The sequence below is a fragment of the Oncorhynchus gorbuscha genome, linkage group LG02, assembly GCF_021184085.1.
Source record: "Oncorhynchus gorbuscha isolate QuinsamMale2020 ecotype Even-year linkage group LG02, OgorEven_v1.0, whole genome shotgun sequence".
In the NCBI taxonomy this organism is placed as follows: Eukaryota; Metazoa; Chordata; class Actinopteri; order Salmoniformes; family Salmonidae; genus Oncorhynchus; species Oncorhynchus gorbuscha.
In genome coordinates this window covers 53,441,273-53,452,544 of record NC_060174.1, presented here as the reverse complement: position 1 = coordinate 53,452,544, position 11,272 = coordinate 53,441,273, and the positions used below count along the sequence as shown (strand labels likewise).

At 42.9% G+C, this 11,272-nt stretch overlaps 1 non-coding gene and 1 pseudogene across 1 annotated transcript; both read right to left on the bottom strand.

The window, feature by feature from the left end:
- Positions 1–334: 334 nt before the first annotated feature.
- LOC124015885 lies at positions 335–517 on the bottom strand. Its single transcript, XR_006835247.1, has one exon. It is a non-coding gene; the product is annotated as a U2 spliceosomal RNA (small nuclear RNA).
- A 2,240-nt stretch (positions 518–2,757) lies between these two features.
- Positions 2,758–2,876, bottom strand: LOC124015813 (annotated as a pseudogene).
- Positions 2,877–11,272: the final 8,396 nt, after the last annotated feature.

The window sequence follows — 11,272 nt, the reverse complement described above, 5'->3', positions numbered from 1 at the left end:
TCCACGAAAGGCTTGTGCGCATTGAAGAGAAACCAGAGTCGTATGGAAGTCAGAGGTCGGGGCCCGAGGCACTCTGTGCACTTTAGGCGGGGTCCCGCGGGTGCTCCCGGAACCCACTCTTCCAAGTTTTCGGGCGCTGTGGATAAAAAGGTCACAGACACACACTATCCTGACCCTATTTTTTTTTAAGTAAAACAGAGGGAAATGGTGGACCCCATTGAAGGGCGCTTCGCCTTTCTTTCAGTTTGAATGTTTTTTTCCCTTTTCTTCTGCCAGCTAGCTAGTTAGCTGTTTACATAGCTTTGTGAATTTGTATTTTTCCTTGATGGGAGAAAAGTGTTGCACAGTTCCCGGAGGTACTGCAATACCGGGTCGATGCGTGAAGCGGACGGAGCAAGCCCCATTTCCGACTCCCTGTTTGAAAAATCCATTTACTGTGTAGTCCCCCGATGGGGGGACGTATCAGATATTAAATTGATAAGAACAGATTTTTTTATTTTAAAAATAAATAATTTATTACGTTCCATACCATTCGTTCTTTACAAAAACATAATTTGTCATTCAAACTCAAACAATGGTATATTTTTTAACAAACGCAAAACAAAAACCTCAGGGGAGCATCTTCCCTCCCCATCATCCTACAAACTACCTTTCCCTATCTCCCCGTCATAATCTATCCCCTTACAAACCTAAATCACACCCAGCCCTAAACCCCTCTTCCACCTCTCCCGTGCCGCATGCTGCCCCCACTTCCTCTCCTCCCTCTTCATCCTCCCTCTTAAATCTCCTTCCACCCCCAAATCTCTCCCTGTCTTTACCAAATTCTGCCTGGCTTCCCACAGTCCCCGTTTAAAGAGACTCATGAGAAGCCAGAGCAGAAACCTGTCCCTGTCCGTTCCCCTCACTCTCCCTACACCTCTTTCTAACCTCGCCCATGTCAAAACAAAATCAGCCCTTACCAATCCTAACAACACCCGTGCCCTAGCCCATACTACTCTGGCAAAGGCACAGTCCCAAAAGGCATGGTGCACAGTCTCCTCACTGCCACAAGCGGATCTTGGACAGGTGGGGGATCGCGCCAAACTATGCCGGTACATGATGGAACGTACCGGCAAGCACTTGTGGAGGCTCAACCAATTCAGGTCCTTGAGCCTGTTGTCCAGGCCCCGCGACTGCACTCCCTCTCAGACCACCGCCGAGATGCCCGCTACAGGCGCCGGACTCCCTGCCTGTCTGACCTCCTCGTACAGGTGCCTGTGATTTCAACCTACCCGGGCAACTTCAACCTCTGGGTGCGCACGCAGCCAGTTGGCCGCATGGCCAAAGTGCCACGGCAGCTATTCCGCCCGAGGACCCGTGTTAGACCACACCATTACGCTTCTCGCCTGATACGAGAAGAACACCCGCAGGAGGTAACCAGACGGGTGTCTCACTGGATGAGCAAGCTCCGTCAACAGAAAGGAAACGAAAATTGCGTCCAGCTTGAGGGGGAGATGTGGTACCTCCCTCCCCGATGGGACAGAGCATGTGACCCACTCGTACCTGCCACCCCACATGAACTGAAACACAAGCCTCACTAGAGTCCTTCTCAGACAAGCCGGCAATGGGTAGATGTACGCCAAATACAAACGAGATGGCAATACATCCACCTTTAGGACCAGGACCTTACCTATAAAAGACAAAGACCTAGCCTTCCACATCGCTAGCTTCTTCTGTACCACTGCAATACCCATGTTCCAGTTCAGCGTCGCTGAGCCAGAGGTCTCAAAATGGACCCGAAGAATCCTCAGGGCCCCCTCACAGAGAGAGAACCCCCCCGGGCACATCCGTCCTACCGCGCCATCTTCCGAAAAACTTTGCATGGTTCAGAACCGCCCCCAACGCTCGGGTGAAATCCCCAATAATGGCAAGGGACCTTGTCAGGCACGAGTCCTTGCATAGCAGCAAGGAAGTGTCGTCGGCATACTACGTCACCTTAACACGCAGCCCGCCGCTTCCAGGGATCAACAAGCCCTCCACCCCTGTGTCTGTCCTGATGGCAGCCCCCAGAGGCTCCATGTACAGAACAAAGAGGAGAGCCGAGAGTGGGCATCCCTGCCCAACCCCAGACGAGAGGTCAAAAACGTCACCTAAGTGATTATTTAAACTAACTCGGCACCCCGCTCCGACATATCATGTACGGATCCATCCTATGAACTTCTCCCCAAATCCTAATGTACCTAACACCCTGAATAGAAAAGATCTATTCACGCGATCAAAAGCTTTCACCTGATCAAGCGCTGCTACCATTAAAGGCAGCCCTCTATCTTCAACGGGACCCCCGTCTCAAGGATGGCCTTCAAGACTTCGAGGATCACTGGTCCAAGTATACCCCAAAACTTGAGGTAAAACTCAGCCGGCAGCTGGTATTCCCAGGCGGTCTCCCATCCAAGTACTAACCAGGCCCAACCCTGATTAGCTTCCGAGATCAGACGTACTCAGGCCGGTGTGGTCGTAAGCGAGAAACTTTCTCTTGGTGCACTATATAAAGTCAGTGAGTCTGATTAACAGCTGTTGCATGTTCACCATTTAGATAAGCATTTTTGTGTCATTCAAAAAGTGAAATAAATTTCATATACTGTAGCCATAATTTGTGGCACAAATTGTTGGATGAAATACAAACTAACCTTGCTTAGTTATTTCAAAGCGAGGGCACATATTTCAGCCTTGTGGGAAAAAACGGACAAAGAGTTGAAATTCCACAAGGCAGTGACAAAAAGCTTACAGCACCTGGTATTCCTAGACGGTCTCCTATCCAAGTACTAACCAGGCCCGACCCTGCTTAGCTTCCGAGATCAGACGAGATCAGGCGTACTCAGGCCGGTGTGGTCGTAAGCGAGAAACTTTCTCTTGGTGCACTAAATAAAGTCAAAGTAAGTCTAATTAACAGCTGTTCCATGTTCACCATTTAGATAAGCATCTTTGTGTCACTCAAAAAGTGGAAGAAATTGCATATACTGTAGCCATAATTTGTAGTACAGATTGTTGGATGAAATACAAACTAACCTTGCTTACTTATTTCAAAGCGATTAAAGGCTATGCTGCTACGGTGTGTGATGTCATCTATAATAATGACATTAAGGCTACGCTGCTACGGTGTGGGATGTCATCTATAATAATGACATTAAGGCTATGCTGCTACGGTGTGGGATGTCATCTATAATAATGACATAAAGGCTATGCTACTACGGAGTGGGATGTCATCTATAATAATGACACAAAGGCTATGCTGCTACGTGCTACAGTGTGTGATGTCATCTATAATAATGACATTAAGGCTATGCTGCTACGATGTGGGATGTCATCTATAATAATGACATTAAGGCTATGCTGCTACGGTGTGTGATGTCATCTATAATAATGACATAAAGGCTATGCTGCTACGTGCTACGGTGTGGGATGTCATCTATAATAATGACATTGAGGCTATGCTGCTACGGTGTGGGATGTCATCTATAATAATGACATTGAGGCTATGCTGCTACGGAGTGGGATGTCATCTATAATAATGACACAAAGGCTATGCTGCTACGGAGTGGGATGTCATCTATAATAATGACACAAAGGCTATGCTGCTACGGAGTGGGATGTCATCTATAATAATGACACAAAGGCTATGCTGCTACGTGCTACAGTGTGTGATGTCATCTATAATAATGACAGTAAGGCTATGCTGCTACGGTGTTTGATGTCATCTATAATAATGACATAAAGGCTATGCTGCTACATGCTACGGTGTGGGATGTCATCTATAATAATGACATTGAGGCTATGCTGCTATGGTGTGGGATGTCATCTATAATAATGACATTAAGGCTATGCTGCTACGGTGTGGGATGTCATCTATAATAATGACATAAAGGCTATGCTGCTACATGCTACGGTGTGGGATGTCATCTATAATAATGACATTAAGGCTATGCTGCTACGGTGTGGGATGTCATCTATAATAATGACATTAAGGCTATGCTGCTACGTGCTACAGTGTGTGATGTCATCTATAATAATGACAGTAAGGCTATGCTGCTACGGTGTGTGATGTCATCTATAATAATGACATAAAGGCTATGCTGCTACATGCTACGGTGTGGGATGTCATCTATAATAATGACATTGAGGCTATGCTGCTATGGTGTGGGATGTCATCTATAATAATGACATTAAGGCTATGCTGCTACGGTGTGGGATGTCATCTATAATAATGACATAAAGGCTATGCTGCTACATGCTACGGTGTGGGATGTCATCTATAATAATGACATTAAGGCTATGCTGCTACGGTGTCTGATGTCATCTATAATAATGACATTAAGGCTATGCTGCTACGTGCTACGGTGTGGGATGTCATCTATAATAATGACATTGAGTCTATGCTGCTATGGTGTGGGATGTCATCTATAATAATGACATAACGGCTATGCTACTACGGAGTGGGATGTCATCTATAATAATGACACAAAGGCTATGCTGCTACGTGCTACAGTGTGTGATGTCATCTATAATAATGACATTAAGGCTATGCTGCTACGATGTGGGATGTCATCTATAATAATGACATTAAGGCTATGCTGCTACGGTGTGTGATGTCATCTATAATAATGACATAAAGGCTATGCTGCTACGTGCTACGGTGTGGGATGTCATCTATAATAATGACATTGAGGCTATGCTGCTACGGTGTGGGATGTCATCTATAATAATGACATTGAGGCTATGCTGCTACGGAGTGGGATGTCATCTATAATAATGACACAAAGGCTATGCTGCTACGGAGTGGGATGTCATCTATAATAATGACACAAAGGCTATGCTGCTACGGAGTGGGATGTCATCTATAATAATGACACAAAGGCTATGCTGCTACGTGCTACAGTGTGTGATGTCATCTATAATAATGACAGTAAGGCTATGCTGCTACGGTGTGTGATGTCATCTATAATAATGACATAAAGGCTATGCTGCTACATGCTACGGTGTGGGATGTCATCTATAATAATGACATTGAGGCTATGCTGCTATGGTGTGGGATGTCATCTATAATAATGACATTAAGGCTATGCTGCTACGGTGTGGGATGTCATCTATAATAATGACATAAAGGCTATGCTGCTACATGCTACGGTGTGGGATGTCATCTATAATAATGACATTAAGGCTATGCTGCTACGGTGTGGGATGTCATCTATAATAATGACATAAAGGCTATGCTGCTACGGTGTGTGATGTAATCTATAATAATGACATTAAGGCTATGTTGCTACAGTGTGGGATGTCATCTATAATAATGACATTAAGGCTATGCTGCCCTGGTGTGGGATGTCATCTATAATAATGTGGCTGTTCTAAATTCTGTGTTGTTCAAAGCCTTGAGTAATGAACCTATTTTTGAGACAATTGGCTGGAAAGCATTAATGCTTCAGGAAGCTTTGTTTCCCCATCGTGGAATCTATCTATTTTTGATGTTGGGGATTTTCCCTGCCATCATTCTGTAGGTCTCTGCTCTTCTGATCTGCAGTCATGTTTTAGTTGGGTTTTGTTAGTTGGGTTCTAACTGGTCTCCATTAGTTGGGCTCCAGCTTGCTGACTATAGTGTCACGAACCGGCTCGAAGACCGTGACAAAAAGAGAGACAACGTGGAGATAAAGAATAACAAAATATATTTATTAACTGAAGTAAAGAAAATACAATTAACACGGGTGTGTATTTAGTCAGTAGTGTAAGTGATTGGTCGTGTGTATACATGTGATAATGAGGGATGTTGAACACTGCCAACGCAAACAACCAAAATTGCCACAAAAAATAGCACAACCAAAATCTGTCTGTGTCTGCATGGAGAGAGTCTCCTCAATGAATGGGGAAGAGGTGCATTTATCCTGGGACACACCCGAGTCCAGGTGTGTCCCATTTCACCCGGCTCCGCCCACCGACATCCTATTAAGGAAAATAAGAGCAAAGAGAGAATTCGGCAGACAGAGTGGGAGGGTTGTCACAGCAGTCTGATGATATACCAGGGCCCGGGGATGCAGTTAGGTTTGTATGCAGTCTGATGATATACCAGGGACTGGGGATGCAGTTAGGTTTGTATGCAGTCTGATGATATACCAGGGCCTGGGGATGCAGTTAGGTTTGTATGCAGTCTGATGATATACCAGGGACTGGGGATGCAAAGTTAGGTTTGTATGCAGTCTGATGATATACCAGGGACTGAGGATGCACAGTTAGCTTTGTTTTCCTCTAGCTTCTCTCCAGTTTGCTCCCAGCAGCTTTCATAGAATGTAGATCACTGTTAAACTAGGCTGCAGAGCGTTCCTAGTTTGACAGATAATTCAACCAGTGTGACCAGTGGGTTTCTTTAAATGAATGAATATGAAACTGCCTTAAATACAGACGTGAAGGACAGTATGTTTTAAATTCTCACTCAAAATATGCACTGCTCTATTTAAACGTCTCAATATAATATTATTATTTAATGAAAGAAATGAAAAATAAACAAACGTATCTTAACTGTGTTTCCCCTCCAGTCAGCAGACGGCGATGTGCGTCTTTCATGTGATGCTGCCAGCGTGACGTATAATCTAGTGGACGGAACACTGCAACATCAACAACGAGTCCGCCACCTTGGTAGCCAACAGCCGAAACATTTAGACTGCATCTGTGCAAATTTTCCTCTTTGTTTTAAATATACTTCTGACATCGAGTTAATTGCCCCCATTTAAATGTTATACGTACATTGTTAGTCAACTAGCTGGCTTTATAAGTTAGCCTAGCGCTAAACTAGTCATAGCTAGCTAACATCTCCGACCATGAGCTCACTAAGCTCCTCTCCTCCTACTAAAGAAGAGGGGGTCTGCTGGACGGAGAAAGAAGCTCTGGGCTGAACGTTGTCGTGAAAGGGGAGAAGGAAGAGGAGGATGTTACAGTAAAACAAGAAGTAGAGGGTGAGGCTGTTACAGTGAAAGAAGAGAAAGATGTTTCAATGAAAGAACAGGATGTTACAGTAAAAGAAGAGGAAGGGAAAGAGGAGGATGCAGTTTAAGTGAATGAGGTGAAAGAGGGAGAGAGAACTGTCGTATTGACAGGAGTCAGGAGATCTGTTTACCACCACCAGTACCAAGTACTGTCTTAAAAGAGGGAACTAACTCTCAAGTTTTTGAACGAATGTAGCAGCATGCTACTGAAATTATATACTTGAAAATGTTGTTCTGTACTATAGGAATTGATGTTATGTTAAAGCTACGTTTTAAAATGGGTGGTTAAAGCCCTGAATGCTGATTGGCTGGCAGCTGTGGTATGAGGCCGTATACCATAGGTATGACAAAACATATATTTTTACTGTTCTGATTAAGTTGGCAACCAGTTTATAATTGCAATAAGCCACCTCGGGTTTGTGATATATGGCCAATATACCACGGCTATGGGCTGTATCCAGGCACTCGTTGTGCATAAGGACAGTATTTAACCATGCTATATTTGTCACGATCGTCGTATGGAGTAGACCAAAGCACAATGTGGTGTGAATCCATCATTTTATTGAATGATGAAGAACACTTGAACATAAACAACAAAAACGAACGTGACGCTATGACAACGAGTGCAGACACAGGCAACTACACATAGAAAATAACTCACGAAATACCCAAAGACGATGGCTGCCTCAATATGTTTCCCAATCAGAGACAACAACGATAAACAGCTGCCTCTAATTGAGAACCAATCTAGGCAAACATAGACATACATAAACACCTAGAATGTAAACAACCCGATAAACCTACAAAAAACCCTAGACAGTACAAAAAACACATACATCACAAATGTCACACCCTGACCTAACCAAAATATATAAAGAAAACAAAGAATACTCAGGTCATGGCGTGACAATATTGGCCATATACCACACTTCCTCGGGTCTTCTTGCTTAACTGTAACGTGTATACCATCAGAGTCCCTCCACCACAAAATCATAAATTAATTGTCACACGGAATTGTCACAAACAAGTTATAAATGAAATGTTTGACATATGTCTATTGTAGACCTTGCATGGAGTGTGTATACACGCAAAAAGCAGATTTCTAAATAATGTTGGAGAAATACAGAAAATAACAAACATTATTGACCTGAAAAGGACACATGTTTTGGGGAGACTGAACATATTAGCAAAAGGACAATTGTTTTGGGGAGACTGAACATATTAGCAAAAGGACAAGCGTTTTGGGGAGACTGAACATATTAGCAAAAGTACAATTGTTTTGGGGAGACTGAACATATTCGCAAAAGGACAAGAGTTTTGGGGAGACTGAACATATTAGCAAACGGACAAGCGTTTTGGGGAGACTGAACATATTAGTAAACGTTTGTTAGTTGACAAAAACATGGGCAAAATAGCCATTTGAAGGAAAGGCTGAACTACAGAATGATCATTTAGAAAAGATAGTCATTATTACTTTAGAGATGAAGTGAGACACCAACAAAACGTTATGAACATTGGATCAAATGCAGCCTGAAATAGTACTATCTATTATTATAGAGCTCTGCTCAGCCTATAAACATGACAATATATATTATAGAGCTCTGCTCATCCTAAAACATGACATTATCTATTATTATAGAGCTCTGCTCATCCTAAAACATGACATTATCTATTATTATAGAGCTCTGCTCAGCCTAAAGACATGACATTATCTATTATTATAGAGCTCTGCTTAGCCTAAAATATCACATTCCATGAGAAATTAGATTTGGAGCTCTAAATCATTTGTTTTTAAATTTCAAGTTTATTTTTAATGATGAAATGTTGTGAAAACTAACCTCAGGTTATTGAGGGATCTAGACTAGATTAAACCTCATAGGAAGACAATTTTATTTAATGCAGGTTTCATTCAGGTCTCTCTGTTTAACTAAATAATCTGTTTGTCTTTTGGCAGGAGAGAGACCTGACTCTGACAGCGGGAAAAGTTCCTCAGAGGAAACAGACCTGGAGACGCCTAACCAACACCACTGCTCCCACTGTGGAAAGAGTTTTAGGTGGTTAGGGAGCCTGAAAATGCATGAGAGAATACAAACAGGAGAAAAGCCCTACCACTGTTCCCACTGTGGAAAGAATTTTACTCAGTTAGGGGCCCTGATTGGGCATGAGAGAACACACACGGGAGAGAAACCTTATCACTGTTCTCACTGTGGAAACAGTTTAGGTGGTTAGTGAGCCTGAAAACGCATTAGAGAATACACACACAGGAGAAAAGCCTTTCCAATGTTCCCAGTGTATAAAGGGTTTTAGGTGGTCAGGGAGTCTGAAAAAGCAGGTGAGAAAACACAGGAGAAAAGCCTTTCCAACATACTAATACACAGGAGGAGAAGACATACCACTGCCCTCATTGTGAAAAGACATTTACCCAGTCAGAGGACCTGAAATCACATGAGAGAATCGAGAGGCTGTGTTCTGACTTGTGTTTTGACTGAGAATTTGTGGTTTTGTTTGGACTGTCAGACTTGAGTTAACTTTTTGTAAAGTTAATTAATCGATTAATCCATTGTTTGAAAGGGTTAAAAATACACTGAAAACATCCAAAATACGTTCTGTATTCCACTACAATCTACAATGCCATGTAAAACAAGATGACATGGAGGTTAAATAAAGTGTGCTTTATCAATGTAACATATTGTGACCCGTCCACTGTGGGGCTCTGTGAGTTATAATATCCATAACAACTACAGGTCAAACAGGGAAATGGTTCACATCGTTGTCTGTATACCGCTGCAATCTACAATGCCATGTAATGGTGAATGTACACTAGATAAATAGTGGTAAATTGCTGTGTGCCGCTTAGGCCGCCCGTTGTGACTCCGTCAAGAATTCAGCAGAGCAAGTTTGTATGAAGGTCTGGTTATTAAATGGATTCATAGTTCAATAGTAAAATCCTCTAAAACACTCTGGTGACAAACTTTGCTGCCCTGTTTCCAATTGTCTACATGGCTGGGAGAGCCTATTCAAGTAAGTAAATAGATTTTGAAAATGTAAAAAAAAGCGATGTATTATTAGTTAACTAGCTACAGTCCCTGCCAACTCAAATGAGCTGCTAAATGAGCTCTCTATCCAACTTCAAATACTGTATAGATAGATAGCTGTCACGCCCTGACCTTAGTATTCTTTGTTTTCTTTATTGTTTTGGTTCCGGATCCGCCAGAGTCTCCCTCCAATCCAGAGGCGCCACTCACTCCAGACTCGAACATCAGTCCAGTGGCGTCCTCTAGTCCGTGGTCGGCCGTGAGGGTTCCCGCTCCAGAGACATTAAGTATGGGTGAAGTGGAGCGGGGTCCACGTCCCGGGCCAGAACCGCCACCTCGGAGTCATGCCCACCAACACCCTCCAATATATATGTTTAGGTGTGCGGCCGGGAGTCCACATCTTTGGGGGGTACTGTCACGCCCTGTATTCTTTGTTTTCTTTATTGTTTTGATGAGGTCAGGGTGTGACATGGGTGATGTATGTGTTTTTGTACTATCTAGGGGTTTTGTAGGTTTATGGGGTTGTGTACTATCTAGGTGTTTATGTATGTCTATGGTTGCCTAGATTGGTTCTCAATTAGAGGCAGCTGTTTATCGTTGTCTCTGATTGGGAACCATATTTAGGCAGCCATCTTCTTTGGGTATTTCGTGGGTTATTATCTATATCTAGTTGCATGTGTCTGTACTAGTGTTATATAGCGGCACATTCGGTTTGTTGTTTTTGTTAAGTGTTCTTCGTCTTCATTAAAAAGTATGTATTCTAATCACGCTGCGCTTTGGTCTCCTCTTTACGACGAGCGTGACAGATGGCTATCTAATGCACACATGACTGTAAGTCGCTTTGGATAAAAGCGTCTGCTAAATGGCATATATTATTATATTATTATTAATTAAATATCACCAGCTACCTAACTTAATTTTAGCTATCTATATATTTATCACTGTAAAAAACGAACTCTAAATGCATTTGTAGGTAGCTAGCTAACAGCCATGGGGGAGGGGGAAAGGATAGCTGCCCCAACTGTCAGTGAGAGAGGAGGCTATTCTGGATAGGGCTGGTACTTTTGTGTTGTTCCTGTCCCTAGAAGTAAGGACGGAGATAATAGTAACATAATATTCAGTGTGGTGTAATATGACTATAATGAAGTCCTGTGAGGTTCTCTCCCCTTCTCCCTACATCCTCTAGGTTATATCAGCTGTTTAGGTCAAACCCTCCTGCATCTGAACTGG